This window comes from Ambystoma mexicanum, chromosome 8, assembly GCF_040938575.1.
Source record: "Ambystoma mexicanum isolate Mex_15411 chromosome 8, UKY_AmexF1_1, whole genome shotgun sequence".
NCBI lineage: Eukaryota > Metazoa > Chordata > Amphibia > Caudata > Ambystomatidae > Ambystoma > Ambystoma mexicanum.
Window position 1 is genome coordinate 731,299,148 of NC_090929.1, and position 18,234 is coordinate 731,317,381.

Here is an 18,234-nt window from a genome sequence, read left to right on the forward strand (position 1 = left end):
AGGAAGTGAGCCATTTCTCAATTGCCTTTCAAAACTGCAAGGTCTAGCCGACTAGATGCTTAAAAGTACAAAACTCACTAGGCCCAGAGCCTACGGCCACACCACACTGAATGCGCCCGATCTCGTCTGATCTCGGAAGCTAAGCAGTGTCGGGCCTAGTTAGTACCTGGATGGGAGACCGCCTGGGAATACCAGGTGCTGTAGGCTATTTTGTGCTCCATGATTAGTAATTGCGCAACTTCTCAATTACTTTTCAAATTTGGTATGTTTCCAAAATAATTTTATCCCGTTTTATAGCGGAAATGTTGGACAACATTATGAGGGCTGGAGCTACCTATTTACATATAATTAGCATACAGGTAGTGTGTTCATGGGTAATAAATCGACTTTCACATGTAATGCAGTACAGAGAATATTGAGTCCTTCAAGAGGCATGAAAGAAAGGCGTTATTGTGTTGATTGTTCTCTCCACCTCCCTGCAACAGAAACAGGATGGATGGATTAAAGTTATCCTACCAGACATAGGAGTCCTGAATGGGCCCACCAGTCTTATATATCTCGCCTGATCGAGCGCTGATCGACCGATGAGCGTGGTATCATGTTGCAAGTGGCTGCATGGCTTAGCTTACTAAATGCAAATGCATAAGAGTAATATTCTTAGCATTACTCGAGCCTACGGCCACACCACACTGAATGCGCCCGATCTCGTCTGATCTCGGAAGCTAAGCAGTGTAGGGCCTAGTTAGTACCTGGATGGGAGACCGCCTGGGAATACCAGGTGCTGTAGGCTTTTTTTGTGCTCCAAGTTCAGGAAGTGAGCCATTTCTCAATTGCCTTTCAAAACTGCAAGGTCTAGCCGACTAGATGCTTAAAAGTACAAAACTCACTAGGCCCAGAGCCTACGGCCACACCACACTGAATGCGCCTGATCTCGTCTGATCTCGGAAGCTAAGCAGTGTCGGGCCTAGTTAGTACCTGGATGGGAGACCGCCTGGGAATACCAGGTGCTGTAGGCTTTTTTGTGCTCCAAGTTCAGGAAGTGAGCCATTTCTCAATTGCCTTTCAAAACTGCAAGGTCTAGCCGACTAGATGCTTAAAAGTACAAAACTCACTAGGACCAGAGCCTACGGCCACACCACACTGAATGCGCCCGATCTCGTCTGATCTCGGAAGCTAAGCAGTGTCGGGCCTAGTTAGTACCTGGATGGGAGACCGCCTGGGAATACCAGGTGCTGTAGGCTTTTTTGTGCTCCAAGTTCAGGAAGTGAGCCATTTCTCAATTGCCTTTCAAAACTGCAAGGTCTAGCCGACTAGATGCTTAAAAGTACAAAACTCACTAGGCCCTGAGCCTACGGCCACACCACACTGAATGCGCCCGATCTCGTCTGATCTCGGAAGCTAAGCAGTGTCGGGCCTAGTTAGTACCTAGATGGGAGACCGCCTGGGAATACCAGGTGCTGTAGGCTATTTTGTGCTCCATGATTAGTAATTGCACAACTTCTCAATTACTTTTCAAATTTGGTATGTTTCCAAAATAATTTTATCCCGTTTTATAGCGGAAATGTTGGACAACATTATGAGGGCTGGAGCTACCTATTTACATATAATTAGCATACAGGTAGTGTGTTCATGGGTAATAAATCGACTTTCACATGTAATGCAGTACAGAGAATATTGAGTCCTTCAAGAGGCATGAAAGAAAGCCGTTATTGTGTTGATTGTTCTCTCCACCTCCCTGCAACAGAAACAGGATGGATGGATTAAAGTTATCCTACCAGACATAGGAGTCCTGAATGGGCCCACCAGTCTTATATATCTCGCCTGATCGAGCCTGATCGAGCGATGAGCGTGGTATCATGTTGCAAGTGGCTGCATGGCTTAGCTTACTAAATGCAAATGCATAAGAGTAATATTCTTAGCATTTCTAGAGCCTACGGCCACACCACACTGAATGCGCCCGATCTCGTCTGATCTCGGAAGCTAAGCAGTGTCGGGCCTAGTTAGTACCTGGATGGGAGACCGCCTGGGAATACCAGGTGCTGTAGGCTTTTTTGTGCTCCAAGTTCAGGAAGTGAGCCATTTCTCAATTGCCTTTCAAAACTGCAAGGTCTAGCCGACTAGATGCTTAAAAGTACAAAACTCACTAGGACCAGAGCCTACGGCCACACCACACTGAATGCGCCCGATCTCGTCTGATCTTGGAAGCTAAGCAGTGTCGGGCCTAGTTAGTACCTGGATGGGAGACCGCCTGGGAATACCAGGTGCTGTAGGCTATTTTGTGCTCCATGATTAGTAATTGCACAACTTCTCAATTACTTTTCAAATTTGGTATGTTTCCAAAATAATTTTATCCCGTTTTATAGCGGAAATGTTGGACAACATTATGAGGGCTGGAGCTACCTATTTACATATAATTAGCATACAGGTAGTGTGTTCATGGGTAATAAATCGACTTTCACATGTAATGCAGTACAGAGAATATTGAGTCCTTCAAGAGGCATGAAAGAAAGCCGTTATTGTGTTGATTGTTCTCTCCACCTCCCTGCAACAGAAACAGGATGGATGGATTAAAGTTATCCTACCAGACATAGGAGTCCTGAATGGGCCCACCAGTCTTATATATCTCGCCTGATCGAGCCTGATCGAGCGATGAGCGTGGTATCATGTTGCAAGTGGCTGCATGGCTTAGCTTACTAAATGCAAATGCATAAGAGTAATATTCTTAGCATTTCTAGAGCCTACGGCCACACCACACTGAATGCGCCCGATCTCGTCTGATATCGGAAGCTAAGCAGTGTCGGGCCTAGTTAGTACCTGGATGGGAGACTGCCTGGGAATACCAGGTGCTGTAGGCTTTTTTGTGCTCCAAGTTCAGGAAGTGAGCCATTTCTCAATTGCCTTTCAAAACTGCAAGGTCTAGCCGACTAGATGCTTAAAAGTACAAAACTCACTAGGCCCAGAGCCTACGGCCACACCACACTGAATGCGCCCGATCTCGTCTGATCTCGGAAGCTAAGCAGTGTCGGGCCTAGTTAGTACCTGGATGGGAGACCGCCTGGGAATACCAGGTGCTGTAGGCTATTTTGTGCTCCATGATTAGTAATTGCGCAACTTCTCAATTACTTTTCAAATTTGGTATGTTTCCAAAATAATTTTATCCCGTTTTATAGCGGAAATGTTGGACAACATTATGAGGGCTGGAGCTACCTATTTACATATAATTAGCATACAGGTAGTGTGTTCATGGGTAATAAATCGACTTTCACATGTAATACAGTACAGAGAATATTGAGTCCTTCAAGAGGCATGAAAGAAATCCGTTATTGTGTTGATTGTTCTCTCCACCTCCCTGCAACAGAAACAGGATGGATGGATTAAAGTTATCCTACCAGACATAGGAGTCCTGAATGGGCCCACCAGTCTTATATATCTCGCCTGATCGAGCGCTGATCGAGCGATGAGCGTGGTATCATGTTGCAAGTGGCTGCATGGCTTAGCTTACTAAATGCAAATGCATAAGAGTAATATTCTTAGCATTTCTAGAGCCTACGGCCACACCACACTGAATGCGCCCGATCTCGTCTGATCTCGGAAGCTAAGCAGTGTCGGGCCTAGTTAGTACCTGGATGGGAGACCGCCTGGGAATACCAGGTGCTGTAGGCTTTTTTGTGCTCCAAGTTCAGGAAGTGAGCCATTTCTCAATTGCCTTTCAAAACTGCAAGGTCTAGCCGACTAGATGCTTAAAAGTACAAAACTCACTAGGCCCAGAGCCTACGGCCACACCACACTGAATGCGCCCGATCTCGTCTGATCTCGGAAGCTAAGCAGTGTCGGGCCTAGTTAGTACCTGGATGGGAGACCGCCTGGGAATACCAGGTGCTGTAGGCTTTTTTGTGCTCCAAGTTCAGGAAGTGAGCCATTTCTCAATTGCCTTTCAAAACTGCAAGGTCTAGCCGACTAGATGCTTAAAAGTACAAAACTCACTAGGACCAGAGCCTACGGCCACACCACACTGAATTCGTCTGATCTCGGAAGCTAAGCAGTGTCGGGCCTAGTTAGTACCTGGATGGGAGACCGCCTGGGAATACCAGGTGCTGTAGGCTATTTTGTGCTCCTTGATTAGTAATTGCGCAACTTCTCAATTACTTTTCAAATTTGGTATGTTTCCAAAATAATTTTATCCCGTTTTATAGCGGAAATGTTGGACAACATTATGAGGGCTGGAGCTACCTATTTACATATAATTAGCATACAGGTAGTGTGTTCATGGGTAATAAATCGACTTTCACATGTAATGCAGTACAGAGAATATTGAGTCCTTCAAGAGGCATGAAAGAAAGCCGTTATTGTGTTGATTGTTCTCTCCACCTCCCTGCAACAGAAACAGGATGGATGGATTAAAGTTATCCTACCAGACATAGGAGTCCTGAATGGGCCCACCAGTCTTATATATCTCGCCTGATCAAGCGCTGATCGAGCGATGAGCGTGGTATCATGTTGCAAGTGGCTGCATGGCTTAGCTTACTAAATGCAAATGCATAAGAGTAATATTCTTAGCATTTCTAGAGCCTACGGCCACACCACACTGAATGCGCCCGATCTCGTCTGATCTTGGAAGCTAAGCAGTGTCGGGCCTAGTTAGTACCTGGATGGGAGACCGCCTGGGAATACCAGGTGCTGTAGGCTTTTTTGTGCTCCAAGTTCAGGAAGTGAGCCATTTCTCAATTGCCTTTCAAAACTGCAAGGTCTAGCCGACTAGATGCTTAAAAGTACAAAACTCACTAGGCCCAGAGCCTACGGCCACACCACACTGAATGCGCCCGATCTCGTCTGATCTCGGAAGCTAAGCAGTGTCGGGCCTAGTTAGTACCTGGATGGGAGACCGCCTGGGAATACCAGGTGCTGTAGGCTTTTTTGTGCTCCAAGTTCAGGAAGTGAGCCATTTCTCAATTGCCTTTCAAAACTGCAAGGTCTAGCCGACTAGATGCTTAAAAGTACAAAACTCACTAGGACCAGAGCCTACGGCCACACCACACTGAATGCGCCCGATCTCGTCTGATCTCAGAAGCTAAGCAGTGTCGGGCCTAGTTAGTACCTGGATGGGAGACTGCCTGGGAATACCAGGTGCTGTAGGCTTTTTTGTGCTCCAAGTTCAGGAAGTGAGCCATTTCTCAATTGCCTTTCAAAACTGCAAGGTCTAGCCGACTAGATGCTTAAAAGTACAAAACTCACTAGGCCCAGAGCCTACGGCCACACCACACTGAATGCGCCCGATCTCGTCTGATCTCGGAAGCTAAGCAGTGTCGGGCCTAGTTAGTACCTGGATGGGAGACCGCCTGGGAATACCAGGTGCTGTAGGCTATTTTGTGCTCCATGATTAGTAATTGCGCAACTTCTCAATTACTTTTCAAATTTGGTATGTTTCCAAAATAATTTTATCCCGTTTTATAGCGGAAATGTTGGACAACATTATGAGGGCTGGAGCTACCTATTTACATATAATTAGCATACAGGTAGTGTGTTCATGGGTAATAAATCGACTTTCACATGTAATGCAGTACAGAGAATATTGAGTCCTTCAAGAGGCATGAAAGAAAGCCGTTATTGTGTTGATTGTTCTCTCCACCTCCCTGCAACAGAAACAGGATGGATGGATTAAAGTTATCCTACCAGACATAGGAGTCCTGAATGGGCCCACCAGTCTTATATATCTCGCCTGATCGAGCGCTGATCGAGCGATGAGCGTGGTATCATGTTGCAAGTGGCTGCATGGCTTAGCTTACTAAATGCAAATGCATAAGAGTAATATTCTTAGCATTTCTAGAGCCTACGGCCACACCACACTGAATGCGCCCGATCTCGTCTGATCTCGGAAGCTAAGCAGTGTCGGGCCTAGTTAGTACCTGGATGGGAGACCGCCTGGGAATACCAGGTGCTGTAGGCTTTTTTGTGCTCCAAGTTCAGGAAGTGAGCCATTTCTCAATTGCCTTTCAAAACTGCAAGGTCTAGCCGACTAGATGCTTAAAAGTACAAAACTCACTAGGCCCAGAGCCTACGGCCACACCACACTGAATGCGCCCGATCTCGTCTGATCTCGGAAGCTAAGCAGTGTCGGGCCTAGTTAGTACCTGGATGGGAGACGGCCTGGGAATACCAGGTGCTGTAGGCTTTTTTGTGCTCCAAGTTCAGGAAGTGAGCCATTTCTCAATTGCCTTTCAAAACTGCAAGGTCTAGCCGACTAGATGCTTAAAAGTACAAAACTCACTAGGACCAGAGCCTACGGCCACACCACACTGAATTCGTCTGATCTCAGAAGCTAAGCAGTGTCGGGCCTAGTTAGTACCTGGATGGGAGACCGCCTGGGAATACCAGGTGCTGTAGGCTTTTTTGTGCTCCAAGTTCAGGAAGTGAGCCATTTCTCAATTGCCTTTCAAAACTGCAAGGTCTAGCCGACTAGATGCTTAAAAGTACAAAACTCACTAGGCCCAAAGCCTACTGCCACACCACACTGAATGCGCCCGATCTCGTCTGATCTCGGAAGCTAAGCAGTGTCGGGCCTAGTTAGTACCTGGATGGGAGACCGCCTGGGAATACCAGGTGCTGTAGGCTATTTTGTGCTCCATGATTAGTAATTGCACAACTTCTCAATTACTTTTCAAATTTGGTATGTTTCCAAAATAATTTTATCCCGTTTTATAGCGGAAATGTTGGACAACATTATGAGGGCTGGAGCTACCTATTTACATATAATTAGCATACAGGTAGTGTGTTCATGGGTAATAAATCGACTTTCACATGTAATGCAGTACAGAGAATATTGAGTCCTTCAAGAGGCATGAAAGAAAGCCGTTATTGTGTTGATTGTTCTCTCCACCTCCCTGCAACAGAAACAGGATGGATGGATTAAAGTTATCCTACCAGACATAGGAGTCCTGAATGGGCCCACCAGTCTTATATATCTCGCCTGATCGAGCCTGATCGAGCGATGAGCGTGGTATCATGTTGCAAGTGGCTGCATGGCTTAGCTTACTAAATGCAAATGCATAAGAGTAATATTCTTAGCATTTCTAGAGCCTACGGCCACACCACACTGAATGCGCCCGATCTCGTCTGATCTCGGAAGCTAAGCAGTGTCGGGCCTAGTTAGTACCTGGATGGGAGACTGCCTGGGAATACCAGGTGCTGTAGGCTTTTTTGTGCTCCAAGTTCAGGAAGTGAGCCATTTCTCAATTGCCTTTCAAAACTGCAAGGTCTAGCCGACTAGATGCTTAAAAGTACAAAACTCACTAGGCCCAGAGCCTACGGCCACACCACACTGAATGCGCCCGATCTCGTCTGATCTCGGAAGCTAAGCAGTGTCGGGCCTAGTTAGTACCTGGATGGGAGACCGCCTGGGAATACCAGGTGCTGTAGGCTATTTTATGCTCCATGATTAGTAATTGCGCAACTTCTCAATTACTTTTCAAATTTGGTATGTTTCCAAAATAATTTTATCCCGTTTTATAGCGGAAATGTTGGACAACATTATGAGGGCTGGAGCTACCTATTTACATATAATTAGCATACAGGTAGTGTGTTCATGGGTAATAAATCGACTTTCACATGTAATGCAGTACAGAGAATATTGAGTCCTTCAAGAGGCATGAAAGAAAGCCGTTATTGTGTTGATTGTTCTCTCCACCTCCCTGCAACAGAAACAGGATGGATGGATTAAAGTTATCCTACCAGACATAGGAGTCCTGAATGGGCCCACCAGTCTTATATATCTCGCCTGATCGAGCGCTGATCGAGCGATGAGCGTGGTATCATGTTGCAAGTGGCTGCATGGCTTAGCTTACTAAATGCAAATGCATAAGAGTAATATTCTTAGCATTACTAGAGCCTACGGCCACACCAGACTGAATGCGCCCGATCTCGTCTGATCTCGGAAGCTAAGCAGTGTCGGGCCTAGTTAGTACCTGGATGGGAGACCGCCTGGGAATACCAGGTGCTGTAGGCTTTTTTGTGCTCCAAGTTCAGGAAGTGAGCCATTTCTCAATTGCCTTTCAAAACTGCAAGGTCTAGCCGACTAGATGCTTAAAAGTACAAAACTCACTAGGCCCAGAGCCTACGGCCACACCACACTGAATGCGCCCGATCTCGTCTGATCTCGGAAGCTAAGCAGTGTCGGGCCTAGTTAGTACCTGGATGGGAGACCGCCTGGGAATACCAGATGCTGTAGGCTTTTTTGTGCTCCAAGTTCAGGAAGTGAGCCATTTCTCAATTGCCTTTCAAAACTGCAAGGTCTAGCCGACTAGATGCTTAAAAGTACAAAACTCACTAGGACCAGAGCCTACGGCCACACCACACTGAATGCGCCCGATTTCGTCTGATCTCGGAAGCTAAGTAGTGTCGGGCCTAGTTAGTACCTGGATGGGAGACCTCCTGGGAATACCAGGTGCTGTAGGCTATTTTGTGCTCCATGATTAGTAATTGCACAACTTCTCAATTACTTTTCAAATTTGGTATGTTTCCAAAATAATTTTATCCCGTTTTATAGCGGAAATGTTGGACAACATTATGAGGGCTGGAGCTACCTATTTACATATAATTAGCATACAGGTAGTGTGTTCATGGGTAATAAATCGACTTTCACATGTAATGCAGTACAGAGAATATTGAGTCCTTCAAGAGGCATGAAAGAAAGCCGTTATTGTGTTGATTGTTCTCTCCATCTCCCTGCAACAGAAACAGGATGGATGGATTAAAGTTATCCTACCAGACATAGGAGTCCTGAATGGGCCCACCAGTCTTATATATCTCGCCTGATCGAGCCTGATCGAGCGATGAGCGTGGTATCATGTTGCAAGTGGCTGCATGGCTTAGCTTACTAAATGCAAATGCATAAGATTAATATTCTTAGCATTACTCGAGCCTACGGCCACACCACACTGAATGCGCCCGATCTCGTCTGATCTCGGAAGCTAAGCAGTGTCGGGCCTAGTTAGTACCTGGATGGGAGACCGCCTGGGAATACCAGGTGCTATAGGCTTTTTTGTGCTCCAAGTTCAGGAAGTGAGCCATTTCTCAATTGCCTTTCAAAACTGCAAGGTCTAGCCGACTAGATGCTTAAAAGTACAAAACTCACTAGGCCCAGAGCCTACGGCCACACCACACTGAATGCGCCCGATCTCGTCTGATCTCGGAAGCTAAGCAGTGTCGGGCCTAGTTAGTACCTGGATGGGAGACCGCCTGGGAATACCAGGTGCTGTAGGCTTTTTTGTGCTCCAAGTTCAGGAAGTGAGCCATTTCTCAATTGCCTTTCAAAACTGCAAGGTCTAGCCGACTAGATGCTTAAAAGTACAAAACTCACTAGGACCAGAGCCTACGGCCACACCACACTGAATGCGCCCGATCTCGTCTGATCTCGGAAGCTAAGCAGTGTCGGGCCTAGTTAGTACCTGGATGGGAGACCGCCTGGGAATACCAGGTGCTGTAGGCTTTTTTGTGCTCCAAGTTCAGGAAGTGAGCCATTTCTCAATTGCCTTTCAAAACTGCAAGGTCTAGCCGACTAGATGCTTAAAAGTACAAAACTCACTAGGCCCTGAGCCTACGGCCACACCACACTGAATGCGCCCGATCTCGTCTGATCTCGGAAGCTAAGCAGTGTCGGGCCTAGTTAGTACCTGGATGGGAGACCGCCTGGGAATACCAGGTGCTGTAGGCTATTTTGTGCTCCATGATTAGTAATTGCACAACTTCTCAATTACTTTTCAAATTTGGTATGTTTCCAAAATAATTTTATCCCGTTTTATAGCGGAAATGTTGGACAACATTATGAGGGCTGGAGCTACCTATTTACATATAATTAGCATACAGGTAGTGTGTTCATGGGTAATAAATCGACTTTCACATGTAATGCAGTACAGAGAATATTGAGTCCTTCAAGAGGCATGAAAGAAAGCCGTTATTGTGTTGATTGTTCTCTCCACCTCCCTGCAACAGAAACAGGATGGATGGATTAAAGTTATCCTACCAGACATAGGAGTCCTGAATGGGCCCACCAGTCTTATATATCTCGCCTGATCGAGCGCTGATCGAGCGATGAGCGTGGTATCATGTTGCAAGTGGCTGCATGGCTTAGCTTACTAAATGCAAATGCATAAGAGTAATATTCTTAGCATTACTAGAGCCTATGGCCACACCACACTGAATGCGCCCGATCTCGTCTGATCTCGGAAGCTAAGCAGTGTCGGGCCTAGTTAGTACCTGGATGGGAGACTGCCTGGGAATACCAGGTGCTGTAGGCTTTTTTGTGCTCCAAGTTCAGGAAGTGAGCCATTTCTCAATTGCCTTTCAAAACTGCAAGGTCTAGCCGACTAGATGCTTAAAAGTACAAAACTCACTAGGCCCAGAGCCTACGGCCACACCACACTGAATGCGCCCGATCTCGTCTGATCTCGGAAGCTAAGCAGTGTCGGGCCTAGTTAGTACCTGGATGGGAGACCGCCTGGGAATACCAGGTGCTGTAGGCTATTTTGTGCTCCATGATTAGTAATTGCGCAACTTCTCAATTACTTTTCAAATTTGGTATGTTTCCAAAATAATTTTATCCCGTTTTATAGCGGAAATGTTGGACAACATTATGAGGGCTGGAGCTACCTATTTACATATAATTAGCATACAGGTAGTGTGTTCATGGGTAATAAATCGACTTTCACATGTAATGCAGTACAGAGAATATTGAGTCCTTCAAGAGGCATGAAAGAAAGGCGTTATTGTGTTGATTGTTCTCTCCACCTCCCTGCAACAGAAACAGGATGGATGGATTAAAGTTATCCTACCAGACATAGGAGTCCTGAATGGGCCCACCAGTCTTATATATCGAGCCTGATCGAGCGCTGATCGAGCGATGAGCGTGGTATCATGTTGCAAGTGGCTGCATGGCTTAGCTTACTAAATGCAAATGCATAAGAGTAATATTCTTAGCATTTCTAGAGCCTACGGCCACACCACACTGAATGCGCCCGATCTCGTCTGATCTCGGAAGCTAAGCAGTGTCGGGCCTAGTTAGTACCTGGATGGGAGACCGCCTGGGAATACCAGGTGCTGTAGGCTTTTTTGTGCTCCAAGTTCAGGAAGTGAGCCATTTCTCAATTGCCTTTCAAAACTGCAAGGTCTAGCCGACTAGATGCTTAAAAGTACAAAACTCACTAGGCCCAGAGCCTACGGCCACACCACACTGAATGCGCCCGATCTCGTCTGATCTCGGAAACTAAGCAGTGTCGGGCCTAGTTAGTACCTGGATGGGAGACCGCCTGGGAATACCAGGTGCTGTAGGCTATTTTGTGCTCCATGATTAGTAATTGCGCAACTTCTCAATTACTTTTCAAATTTGGTATGTTTCCAAAATAATTTTATCCCGTTTTATAGCGGAAATGTTGGACAACATTATGAGGGCTGGAGCTACCTATTTACATATAATTAGCATACAGGTAGTGTGTTCATGGGTAATAAATCGACTTTCACATGTAATGCAGTACAGAGAATATTGAGTCCTTCAAGAGGCATGAAAGAAAGCCGTTATTGTGTTGATTGTTCTCTCCACCTCCCTGCAACAGAAACAGGATGGATGGATTAAAGTTATCCTACCAGACATAGGAGTCCTGAATGGGCCCACCAGTCTTATATATCTCGCCTGATCAAGCGCTGATCGAGCGATGAGCGTGGTATCATGTTGCAAGTGGCTGCATGGCTTAGCTTACTAAATGCAAATGCATAAGAGTAATATTCTTAGCATTTCTAGAGCCTACGGCCACACCACACTGAATGCGCCCGATCTCGTCTGATCTCGGAAGCTAAGCAGTGTCGGGCCTAGTTAGTACCTGGATGGGAGACCGCCTGGGAATACCAGGTGCTGTAGGCTTTTTTGTGCTCCAAGTTCAGGAAGTGAGCCATTTCTCAATTGCCTTTCAAAACTGCAAGGTCTAGCCGACTAGATGCTTAAAAGTACAAAACTCACTAGGCCCAGAGCCTACGGCCACACCACACTGAATGCGCCCGATCTCGTCTGATCTCGGAAGCTAAGCAGTGTCGGGCCTAGTTAGTACCTGGATGGGAGACCGCCTGGGAATACCAGGTGCTGTAGGCTTTTTTGTGCTCCAAGTTCAGGAAGTGAGCCATTTCTCAATTGCCTTTCAAAACTGCAAGGTCTAGCCGACTAGATGCTTAAAAGTACAAAACTCACTAGGACCAGAGCCTACGGCCACACCACACTGAATGCGCCCGATCTCGTCTGATCTCGGAAGCTAAGCAGTGTCGGGCCTAGTTAGTACCTGGATGGGAGACTGCCTGGGAATACCAGGTGCTGTAGGCTTTTTTGTGCTCCAAGTTCAGGAAGTGAGCCATTTCTCAATTGCCTTTCAAAACTGCAAGGTCTAGCCGACTAGATGCTTAAAAGTACAAAACTCACTAGGCCCAGAGCCTACGGCCACACCACACTGAATGCGCCCGATCTCGTCTGATCTCGGAAGCTAAGCAGTGTCGGGCCTAGTTAGTACCTGGATGGGAGACCGCCTGGGAATACCAGGTGCTGTAGGCTATTTTGTGCTCCATGATTAGTAATTGCGCAACTTCTCAATTACTTTTCAAATTTGGTATGTTTCCAAAATAATTTTATCCCGTTTTATAGCGGAAATGTTGGACAACATTATGAGGGCTGGAGCTACCTATTTACATATAATTAGCATACAGGTAGTGTGTTCATGGGTAATAAATCGACTTTCACATGTAATACAGTACAGAGAATATTGAGTCCTTCAAGAGGCATGAAAGAAAGCCGTTATTGTGTTGATTGTTCTCTCCACCTCCCTGCAACAGAAACAGGATGGATGGATTAAAGTTATCCTACCAGACATAGGAGTCCTGAATGGGCCCACCAGTCTTATATATCTCGCCTGATCGAGCCTGATCGAGCGCTGATCGAGCGATGAGCGTGGTATCATGTTGCAAGTGGCTGCATGGCTTAGCTTACTAAATGCAAATGCATAAGAGTAATATTCTTAGCATTTCTAGAGCCTACGGCCACACCACACTGAATGCGCCCGATCTCGTCTGATCTCGGAAGCTAAGCAGTGTCGGGCCTAGTTAGTACCTGGATGGGAGACCGCCTGGGAATACCAGGTGCTGTAGGCTTTTTTGTGCTCCAAGTTCAGGAAGTGAGCCATTTCTCAATTGCCTTTCAAAACTGCAAGGTCTAGCCGACTAGATGCTTAAAAGTACAAAACTCACTAGGCCCAGAGCCTACGGCCACACCACACTGAATGCGCCTGATCTCGTCTGATCTCGGAAGCTAAGCAGTGTCGGGCCTAGTTAGTACCTGGATGGGAGACCGCCTGGGAATACCAGGTGCTGTAGGCTTTTTTGTGCTCCAAGTTCAGGAAGTGAGCCATTTCTCAATTGCCTTTCAAAACTGCAAGGTCTAGCCGACTAGATGCTTAAAAGTACAAAACTCACTAGAACCAGAGCCTACGGCCACACCACACTGAATGCGCCCGATCTCGTCTGATCTCGGAAGCTAAGCAGTGTCGGGCCTAGTTAGTACCTGGATGGGAGACCGCCTGGGAATACCAGGTGCTGTAGGCTTTTTTGTGCTCCAAGTTCAGGAAGTGAGCCATTTCTCAATTGCCTTTCAAAACTGCAAGGTCTAGCCGACTAGATGCTTAAAAGTACAAAACTCACTAGGCCCAGAGCCTACGGCCACACCACACTGAATGCGCCCGATCTCGTCTGATCTCGGAAGCTAAGCAGTGTCGGGCCTAGTTAGTACCTGGATGGGAGACCGCCTGGGAATACCAGGTGCTGTAGGCTATTTTGTGCTCCATGATTAGTAATTGCACAACTTCTCAATTACTTTTCAAATTTGGTATGTTTCCAAAATAATTTTATCCCGTTTTATAGCGGAAATGTTGGACAACATTATGAGGGCTGGAGCTACCTATTTACATATAATTAGCATACAGGTAGTGTGTTCATGGGTAATAAATCGACTTTCACATGTAATGCAGTACAGAGAATATTGAGTCCTTCAAGAGGCATGAAAGAAAGCCGTTATTGTGTTGATTGTTCTCTCCACCTCCCTGCAACAGAAACAGGATGGATGGATTAAAGTTATCCTACCAGACATAGGAGTCCTGAATGGGCCCACCAGTCTTATATATCTCGCCTGATCGAGCCTGATCGAGCGATGAGCGTGGTATCATGTTGCAAGTGGCTGCATGGCTTAGCTTACTAAATGCAAATGCATAAGAGTAATATTCTTAGCATTTCTAGAGCCTACGGCCACACCACACTGAATGCGCCCGATCTCGTCTGATCTCGGAAGCTAAGCAGTGTCGGGCCTAGTTAGTACCTGGATGGGAGACCGCCTGGGAATACCAGGTGCTGTAGGCTTTTTTGTGCTCCAAGTTCAGGAAGTGAGCCATTTCTCAATTGCCTTTCAAAACTGCAAGGTCTAGCCGACTAGATGCTTAAAAGTACAAAACTCACTAGGCCCAGAGCCTACGGCCACACCACACTGAATGCGCCCGATCTCGTCTGATCTCGGAAGCTAAGCAGTGTCAGGCCTAGTTAGTACCTGGATGGGAGACCGCCTGGGAATACCAGGTGCTGTAGGCTTTTTTGTGCTCCAAGTTCAGGAAGTGAGCCATTTCTCAATTGCCTTTCAAAACTGCAAGGTCTAGCCGACTAGATGCTTAAAAGTACAAAACTCACTAGGACCAGAGCCTACGGCCACACCACACTGAATGTGCCCGATCTCGTCTGATCTCAGAAGCTAAGCAGTGTCGGGCCTAGTTAGTACCTGGATGGGAGACCGCCTGGGAATACCAGGTGCTGTAGGCTTTTTTGTGCTCCAAGTTCAGGAAGTGAGCCATTTCTCAATTGCCTTTCAGAACTGCAAGGTCTAGCCGACTAGATGCTTAAAAGTACAAAACTCACTAGGCCCAGAGCCTACGGCCACACCACACTGAATGCGTCTGATCTCGGAAGCTAAGCAGTGTCGGGCCTAGTTAGTACCTGGATGGGAGACCGCCTGGGAATACCAGGTGCTGTAGGCTATTTTGTGCTCCATGATTAGTAATTGCACAACTTCTCAATTACTTTTCAAATTTGGTATGTTTCCAAAATAATTTTATCCCGTTTTATAGCGGAAATGTTGGACAACATTATGAGGGCTGGAGCTACCTATTTACATATAATTAGCATACAGGTAGTGTGTTCATGGGTAATAAATCGACTTTCACATGTAATGCAGTACAGAGAATATTGAGTCCTTCAAGAGGCATGAAAGAAAGCCGTTATTGTGTTGATTGTTCTCTCCACCTCCCTGCAACAGAAACAGGATGGATGGATTAAAGTTATCCTACCAGACATAGGAGTCCTGAATGGGCCCACCAGTCTTATATATCTCGCCTGATCGAGCCTGATCGAGCGATGAGCGTGGTATCATGTTGCAAGTGGCTGCATGGCTTAGCTTACTAAATGCAAATGCATAAGAGTAATATTCTTAGCATTTCTAGAGCCTACGGCCACACCACACTGAATGCGCCCGATCTCCTCTGATCTCGGAAGCTAAGCAGTGTCGGGCCTAGTTAGTACCTGGATGGGAGACCGCCTGGGAATACCAGGGGCTGTAGGCTTTTTTGTGCTCCAAGTTCAGGAAGTGAGCCATTTCTCAATTGCCTTTCAAAACTGCAAGGTCTAGCCGACTAGATGCTTAAAAGTACAAAACTCACTAGGACCAGAGCCTACGGCCACACCACACTGAATGCGCCCGATCTCGTCTGATCTCGGAAGCTAAGCAGTGTCGGGCCTAGTTAGTACCTGGATGGGAGACCGCCTGGGAATACCAGGTGCTGTAGGCTTTTTTGTGCTCCAAGTTCAGGAAGTGAGCCATTTCTCAATTGCCTTTCAAAACTGCAAGGTCTAGCCGACTAGATGCTTAAAAGTACAAAACTCACTAGGCCCTGAGCCTACGGCCACACCACACTGAATGCGCCCGATCTCGTCTGATCTCGGAAGCTAAGCAGTGTCGGGCCTAGTTAGTACCTGGATGGGAGACCGCCTGGGAATACCAGGTGCTGTAGGCTATTTTGTGCTCCATGATTAGTAATTGCACAACTTCTCAATTACTTTTCAAATTTGGTATGTTTCCAAAATAATTTTATCCCGTTTTATAGCGGAAATGTTGGACAACATTATGAGGGCTGGAGCTACCTATTTACATATAATTAGCATACAGGTAGTGTGTTCATGGGTAATAAATCGACTTTCACATGTAATGCAGTACAGAGAATATTGAGTCCTTCAAGAGGCATGAAAGAAAGCCGTTATTGTGTTGATTGTTCTCTCCACCTCCCTGCAACAGAAACAGGATGGATGGATTAAAGTTATCCTACCAGACATAGGAGTCCTGAATGGGCCCACCAGTCTTATATATCTCGCCTGATCGAGCGCTGATCGAGCGATGAGCGTGGTATCATGTTGCAAGTGGCTGCATGGCTTAGCTTACTAAATGCAAATGCATAAGAGTAATATTCTTAGCATTACTAGAGCCTACGGCCACACCACACTGAATGCGCCCGATCTCGTCTGATCTCGGAAGCTAAGCAGTGTCGGGCCTAGTTAGTACCTGGATGGGAGACTGCCTGGGAATACCAGGTGCTGTAGGCTTTTTTGTGCTCCAAGTTCAGGAAGTGAGCCATTTCTCAATTGCCTTTCAAAACTGCAAGGTCTAGCCGACTAGATGCTTAAAAGTACAAAACTCACTAGGCCCAGAGCCTACGGCCACACCACACTGAATGCGCCCGATCTCGTCTGATCTCGGAAGCTAAGCAGTGTCGGGCCTAGTTAGTACCTGGATGGGAGACCGCCTGGGAATACCAGGTGCTGTAGGCTATTTTGTGCTCCATGATTAGTAATTGCGCAACTTCTCAATTACTTTTCAAATTTGGTATGTTTCCAAAATAATTTTATCCCGTTTTATAGCGGAAATGTTGGACAACATTATGAGGGCTGGAGCTACCTATTTACATATAATTAGCATACAGGTAGTGTGTTCATGGGTAATAAATCGACTTTCACATGTAATGCAGTACAGAGAATATTGAGTCCTTCAAGAGGCATGAAAGAAAGGCGTTATTGTGTTGATTGTTCTCTCCACCTCCCTGCAACAGAAACAGGATGGATGGATTAAAGTTATCCTACCAGACATAGGAGTCCTGAATGGGCCCACCAGTCTTATATATCTCGCCTGATCGAGCGCTGATCGACCGATGAGCGTGGTATCATGTTGCAAGTGGCTGCATGGCTTAGCTTACTAAATGCAAATGCATAAGAGTAATATTCTTAGCATTACTCGAGCCTACGGCCACACCACACTGAATGCGCCCGATCTCGTCTGATCTCGGAAGCTAAGCAGTGTTGGGCCTAGTTAGTACCTGGATGGGAGACCGCCTGGGAATACCAGGTGCTGTAGGCTTTTTTGTGCTCCAAGTTCAGGAAGTGAGCCATTTCTCAATTGCCTTTCAAAACTGCAAGGTCTAGCCGACTAGATGCTTAAAAGTACAAAACTCACTAGGACCAGAGCCTACGGCCACACCACACTGAATGCGCCCGATCTCGTCTGATCTCGGAAGCTAAGCAGTGTCGGGCCTAGTTAGTACCTGGATGGGAGACCGCCTGGGAATACCAGGTGCTGTAGGCTTTTTTGTGCTCCAAGTTCAGGAAGTGAGCCATTTCTCAATTGCCTTTCAAAACTGCAAGGTCTAGCCGACTAGATGCTTAAAAGTACAAAACTCACTAGGCCCTGAGCCTACGGCCACACCACACTGAATGCGCCCGATCTCGTCTGATCTCGGAAGCTAAGCAGTGTCGGGCCTAGTTAGTACCTGGATGGGAGACCGCCTGGGAATACCAGGTGCTGTAGGCTATTTTGTGCTCCATGATTAGTAATTGCACAACTTCTCAATTACTTTTCAAATTTGGTATGTTTCCAAAATAATTTTATCCCGTTTTATAGCGGAAATGTTGGACAACATTATGAGGGCTGGAGCTACCTATTTACATATAATTAGCATACAGGTAGTGTGTTCATGGGTAATAAATCGACTTTCACATGTAATGCAGTACAGAGAATATTGAGTCCTTCAAGAGGCATGAAAGAAAGCCGTTATTGTGTTGATTGTTCTCTCCACC

General features: G+C 46.4%; 50 non-coding genes and 3 pseudogenes across 50 annotated transcripts; all 53 read left to right on the forward strand.

Annotated features, from left to right (window-relative positions):
• Positions 1–88: 88 nt before the first annotated feature.
• On the forward strand, positions 89–207 carry LOC138475850 (5S ribosomal RNA). Its single transcript, XR_011269956.1, has one exon. It is a non-coding gene; the product is annotated as a 5S ribosomal RNA (ribosomal RNA).
• A 464-nt stretch (positions 208–671) lies between these two features.
• On the forward strand, positions 672–790 carry LOC138476196 (5S ribosomal RNA). Its single transcript, XR_011270269.1, has one exon. It is a non-coding gene; the product is annotated as a 5S ribosomal RNA (ribosomal RNA).
• Positions 791–897: 107 nt separating this feature from the next.
• Positions 898–1,016, forward strand: LOC138478055 (5S ribosomal RNA). The gene has a single exon (XR_011271957.1). It is a non-coding gene; the product is annotated as a 5S ribosomal RNA (ribosomal RNA).
• A 106-nt stretch (positions 1,017–1,122) lies between these two features.
• On the forward strand, positions 1,123–1,241 carry LOC138475851 (5S ribosomal RNA). The gene has a single exon (XR_011269957.1). It is a non-coding gene; the product is annotated as a 5S ribosomal RNA (ribosomal RNA).
• Positions 1,242–1,347: 106 nt separating this feature from the next.
• On the forward strand, positions 1,348–1,466 carry LOC138477802 (5S ribosomal RNA). The gene has a single exon (XR_011271727.1). It is a non-coding gene; the product is annotated as a 5S ribosomal RNA (ribosomal RNA).
• A 463-nt stretch (positions 1,467–1,929) lies between these two features.
• Positions 1,930–2,048, forward strand: LOC138475853 (5S ribosomal RNA). Its single transcript, XR_011269959.1, has one exon. It is a non-coding gene; the product is annotated as a 5S ribosomal RNA (ribosomal RNA).
• A 106-nt stretch (positions 2,049–2,154) lies between these two features.
• LOC138478651 (5S ribosomal RNA) lies at positions 2,155–2,273 on the forward strand. The gene has a single exon (XR_011272498.1). It is a non-coding gene; the product is annotated as a 5S ribosomal RNA (ribosomal RNA).
• Positions 2,274–2,736: 463 nt separating this feature from the next.
• LOC138479939 (5S ribosomal RNA) lies at positions 2,737–2,855 on the forward strand. Its single transcript, XR_011273667.1, has one exon. It is a non-coding gene; the product is annotated as a 5S ribosomal RNA (ribosomal RNA).
• A 106-nt stretch (positions 2,856–2,961) lies between these two features.
• LOC138475854 (5S ribosomal RNA) lies at positions 2,962–3,080 on the forward strand. Its single transcript, XR_011269960.1, has one exon. It is a non-coding gene; the product is annotated as a 5S ribosomal RNA (ribosomal RNA).
• A 464-nt stretch (positions 3,081–3,544) lies between these two features.
• LOC138475855 (5S ribosomal RNA) lies at positions 3,545–3,663 on the forward strand. The gene has a single exon (XR_011269961.1). It is a non-coding gene; the product is annotated as a 5S ribosomal RNA (ribosomal RNA).
• Positions 3,664–3,769: 106 nt separating this feature from the next.
• On the forward strand, positions 3,770–3,888 carry LOC138475856 (5S ribosomal RNA). Its single transcript, XR_011269962.1, has one exon. It is a non-coding gene; the product is annotated as a 5S ribosomal RNA (ribosomal RNA).
• Positions 3,889–3,994: 106 nt separating this feature from the next.
• On the forward strand, positions 3,995–4,103 carry LOC138474695 (5S ribosomal RNA; annotated as a pseudogene).
• Positions 4,104–4,567: 464 nt separating this feature from the next.
• On the forward strand, positions 4,568–4,686 carry LOC138478652 (5S ribosomal RNA). The gene has a single exon (XR_011272499.1). It is a non-coding gene; the product is annotated as a 5S ribosomal RNA (ribosomal RNA).
• Positions 4,687–4,792: 106 nt separating this feature from the next.
• LOC138475857 (5S ribosomal RNA) lies at positions 4,793–4,911 on the forward strand. Its single transcript, XR_011269963.1, has one exon. It is a non-coding gene; the product is annotated as a 5S ribosomal RNA (ribosomal RNA).
• Positions 4,912–5,017: 106 nt separating this feature from the next.
• On the forward strand, positions 5,018–5,136 carry LOC138480029 (5S ribosomal RNA). Its single transcript, XR_011273749.1, has one exon. It is a non-coding gene; the product is annotated as a 5S ribosomal RNA (ribosomal RNA).
• A 106-nt stretch (positions 5,137–5,242) lies between these two features.
• On the forward strand, positions 5,243–5,361 carry LOC138475858 (5S ribosomal RNA). Its single transcript, XR_011269964.1, has one exon. It is a non-coding gene; the product is annotated as a 5S ribosomal RNA (ribosomal RNA).
• Positions 5,362–5,825: 464 nt separating this feature from the next.
• Positions 5,826–5,944, forward strand: LOC138475859 (5S ribosomal RNA). Its single transcript, XR_011269965.1, has one exon. It is a non-coding gene; the product is annotated as a 5S ribosomal RNA (ribosomal RNA).
• Positions 5,945–6,050: 106 nt separating this feature from the next.
• On the forward strand, positions 6,051–6,169 carry LOC138479646 (5S ribosomal RNA). The gene has a single exon (XR_011273402.1). It is a non-coding gene; the product is annotated as a 5S ribosomal RNA (ribosomal RNA).
• Positions 6,170–6,275: 106 nt separating this feature from the next.
• LOC138474627 (5S ribosomal RNA) lies at positions 6,276–6,384 on the forward strand (annotated as a pseudogene).
• Positions 6,385–6,490: 106 nt separating this feature from the next.
• Positions 6,491–6,609, forward strand: LOC138478640 (5S ribosomal RNA). The gene has a single exon (XR_011272488.1). It is a non-coding gene; the product is annotated as a 5S ribosomal RNA (ribosomal RNA).
• A 463-nt stretch (positions 6,610–7,072) lies between these two features.
• LOC138478380 (5S ribosomal RNA) lies at positions 7,073–7,191 on the forward strand. Its single transcript, XR_011272253.1, has one exon. It is a non-coding gene; the product is annotated as a 5S ribosomal RNA (ribosomal RNA).
• Positions 7,192–7,297: 106 nt separating this feature from the next.
• On the forward strand, positions 7,298–7,416 carry LOC138475861 (5S ribosomal RNA). The gene has a single exon (XR_011269966.1). It is a non-coding gene; the product is annotated as a 5S ribosomal RNA (ribosomal RNA).
• Positions 7,417–7,880: 464 nt separating this feature from the next.
• Positions 7,881–7,999, forward strand: LOC138479172 (5S ribosomal RNA). Its single transcript, XR_011272971.1, has one exon. It is a non-coding gene; the product is annotated as a 5S ribosomal RNA (ribosomal RNA).
• Positions 8,000–8,105: 106 nt separating this feature from the next.
• On the forward strand, positions 8,106–8,224 carry LOC138479269 (5S ribosomal RNA). Its single transcript, XR_011273059.1, has one exon. It is a non-coding gene; the product is annotated as a 5S ribosomal RNA (ribosomal RNA).
• A 106-nt stretch (positions 8,225–8,330) lies between these two features.
• LOC138479242 (5S ribosomal RNA) lies at positions 8,331–8,449 on the forward strand. Its single transcript, XR_011273035.1, has one exon. It is a non-coding gene; the product is annotated as a 5S ribosomal RNA (ribosomal RNA).
• Positions 8,450–8,912: 463 nt separating this feature from the next.
• LOC138478783 (5S ribosomal RNA) lies at positions 8,913–9,031 on the forward strand. Its single transcript, XR_011272618.1, has one exon. It is a non-coding gene; the product is annotated as a 5S ribosomal RNA (ribosomal RNA).
• A 106-nt stretch (positions 9,032–9,137) lies between these two features.
• On the forward strand, positions 9,138–9,256 carry LOC138475862 (5S ribosomal RNA). The gene has a single exon (XR_011269967.1). It is a non-coding gene; the product is annotated as a 5S ribosomal RNA (ribosomal RNA).
• Positions 9,257–9,362: 106 nt separating this feature from the next.
• LOC138475863 (5S ribosomal RNA) lies at positions 9,363–9,481 on the forward strand. Its single transcript, XR_011269968.1, has one exon. It is a non-coding gene; the product is annotated as a 5S ribosomal RNA (ribosomal RNA).
• A 106-nt stretch (positions 9,482–9,587) lies between these two features.
• LOC138475865 (5S ribosomal RNA) lies at positions 9,588–9,706 on the forward strand. Its single transcript, XR_011269970.1, has one exon. It is a non-coding gene; the product is annotated as a 5S ribosomal RNA (ribosomal RNA).
• Positions 9,707–10,170: 464 nt separating this feature from the next.
• LOC138479105 (5S ribosomal RNA) lies at positions 10,171–10,289 on the forward strand. The gene has a single exon (XR_011272910.1). It is a non-coding gene; the product is annotated as a 5S ribosomal RNA (ribosomal RNA).
• A 106-nt stretch (positions 10,290–10,395) lies between these two features.
• Positions 10,396–10,514, forward strand: LOC138475866 (5S ribosomal RNA). The gene has a single exon (XR_011269971.1). It is a non-coding gene; the product is annotated as a 5S ribosomal RNA (ribosomal RNA).
• A 464-nt stretch (positions 10,515–10,978) lies between these two features.
• Positions 10,979–11,097, forward strand: LOC138475867 (5S ribosomal RNA). Its single transcript, XR_011269972.1, has one exon. It is a non-coding gene; the product is annotated as a 5S ribosomal RNA (ribosomal RNA).
• A 106-nt stretch (positions 11,098–11,203) lies between these two features.
• Positions 11,204–11,322, forward strand: LOC138479052 (5S ribosomal RNA). Its single transcript, XR_011272862.1, has one exon. It is a non-coding gene; the product is annotated as a 5S ribosomal RNA (ribosomal RNA).
• Positions 11,323–11,786: 464 nt separating this feature from the next.
• Positions 11,787–11,905, forward strand: LOC138475868 (5S ribosomal RNA). The gene has a single exon (XR_011269973.1). It is a non-coding gene; the product is annotated as a 5S ribosomal RNA (ribosomal RNA).
• Positions 11,906–12,011: 106 nt separating this feature from the next.
• LOC138475869 (5S ribosomal RNA) lies at positions 12,012–12,130 on the forward strand. Its single transcript, XR_011269974.1, has one exon. It is a non-coding gene; the product is annotated as a 5S ribosomal RNA (ribosomal RNA).
• A 106-nt stretch (positions 12,131–12,236) lies between these two features.
• On the forward strand, positions 12,237–12,355 carry LOC138478381 (5S ribosomal RNA). The gene has a single exon (XR_011272254.1). It is a non-coding gene; the product is annotated as a 5S ribosomal RNA (ribosomal RNA).
• Positions 12,356–12,461: 106 nt separating this feature from the next.
• On the forward strand, positions 12,462–12,580 carry LOC138475870 (5S ribosomal RNA). Its single transcript, XR_011269975.1, has one exon. It is a non-coding gene; the product is annotated as a 5S ribosomal RNA (ribosomal RNA).
• A 474-nt stretch (positions 12,581–13,054) lies between these two features.
• Positions 13,055–13,173, forward strand: LOC138475872 (5S ribosomal RNA). Its single transcript, XR_011269976.1, has one exon. It is a non-coding gene; the product is annotated as a 5S ribosomal RNA (ribosomal RNA).
• A 106-nt stretch (positions 13,174–13,279) lies between these two features.
• Positions 13,280–13,398, forward strand: LOC138478056 (5S ribosomal RNA). The gene has a single exon (XR_011271958.1). It is a non-coding gene; the product is annotated as a 5S ribosomal RNA (ribosomal RNA).
• A 106-nt stretch (positions 13,399–13,504) lies between these two features.
• On the forward strand, positions 13,505–13,623 carry LOC138475873 (5S ribosomal RNA). The gene has a single exon (XR_011269977.1). It is a non-coding gene; the product is annotated as a 5S ribosomal RNA (ribosomal RNA).
• Positions 13,624–13,729: 106 nt separating this feature from the next.
• LOC138475874 (5S ribosomal RNA) lies at positions 13,730–13,848 on the forward strand. Its single transcript, XR_011269978.1, has one exon. It is a non-coding gene; the product is annotated as a 5S ribosomal RNA (ribosomal RNA).
• A 463-nt stretch (positions 13,849–14,311) lies between these two features.
• LOC138475875 (5S ribosomal RNA) lies at positions 14,312–14,430 on the forward strand. Its single transcript, XR_011269979.1, has one exon. It is a non-coding gene; the product is annotated as a 5S ribosomal RNA (ribosomal RNA).
• Positions 14,431–14,536: 106 nt separating this feature from the next.
• On the forward strand, positions 14,537–14,655 carry LOC138478896 (5S ribosomal RNA). The gene has a single exon (XR_011272720.1). It is a non-coding gene; the product is annotated as a 5S ribosomal RNA (ribosomal RNA).
• A 106-nt stretch (positions 14,656–14,761) lies between these two features.
• Positions 14,762–14,880, forward strand: LOC138479814 (5S ribosomal RNA). The gene has a single exon (XR_011273554.1). It is a non-coding gene; the product is annotated as a 5S ribosomal RNA (ribosomal RNA).
• A 106-nt stretch (positions 14,881–14,986) lies between these two features.
• Positions 14,987–15,095, forward strand: LOC138474522 (5S ribosomal RNA; annotated as a pseudogene).
• A 463-nt stretch (positions 15,096–15,558) lies between these two features.
• LOC138479375 (5S ribosomal RNA) lies at positions 15,559–15,677 on the forward strand. The gene has a single exon (XR_011273156.1). It is a non-coding gene; the product is annotated as a 5S ribosomal RNA (ribosomal RNA).
• A 106-nt stretch (positions 15,678–15,783) lies between these two features.
• LOC138475877 (5S ribosomal RNA) lies at positions 15,784–15,902 on the forward strand. Its single transcript, XR_011269981.1, has one exon. It is a non-coding gene; the product is annotated as a 5S ribosomal RNA (ribosomal RNA).
• A 106-nt stretch (positions 15,903–16,008) lies between these two features.
• Positions 16,009–16,127, forward strand: LOC138475878 (5S ribosomal RNA). Its single transcript, XR_011269982.1, has one exon. It is a non-coding gene; the product is annotated as a 5S ribosomal RNA (ribosomal RNA).
• A 464-nt stretch (positions 16,128–16,591) lies between these two features.
• Positions 16,592–16,710, forward strand: LOC138478382 (5S ribosomal RNA). The gene has a single exon (XR_011272255.1). It is a non-coding gene; the product is annotated as a 5S ribosomal RNA (ribosomal RNA).
• A 106-nt stretch (positions 16,711–16,816) lies between these two features.
• LOC138475879 (5S ribosomal RNA) lies at positions 16,817–16,935 on the forward strand. Its single transcript, XR_011269983.1, has one exon. It is a non-coding gene; the product is annotated as a 5S ribosomal RNA (ribosomal RNA).
• Positions 16,936–17,399: 464 nt separating this feature from the next.
• On the forward strand, positions 17,400–17,518 carry LOC138475888 (5S ribosomal RNA). Its single transcript, XR_011269991.1, has one exon. It is a non-coding gene; the product is annotated as a 5S ribosomal RNA (ribosomal RNA).
• A 106-nt stretch (positions 17,519–17,624) lies between these two features.
• LOC138475880 (5S ribosomal RNA) lies at positions 17,625–17,743 on the forward strand. Its single transcript, XR_011269984.1, has one exon. It is a non-coding gene; the product is annotated as a 5S ribosomal RNA (ribosomal RNA).
• Positions 17,744–17,849: 106 nt separating this feature from the next.
• LOC138475881 (5S ribosomal RNA) lies at positions 17,850–17,968 on the forward strand. The gene has a single exon (XR_011269985.1). It is a non-coding gene; the product is annotated as a 5S ribosomal RNA (ribosomal RNA).
• Positions 17,969–18,234: the final 266 nt, after the last annotated feature.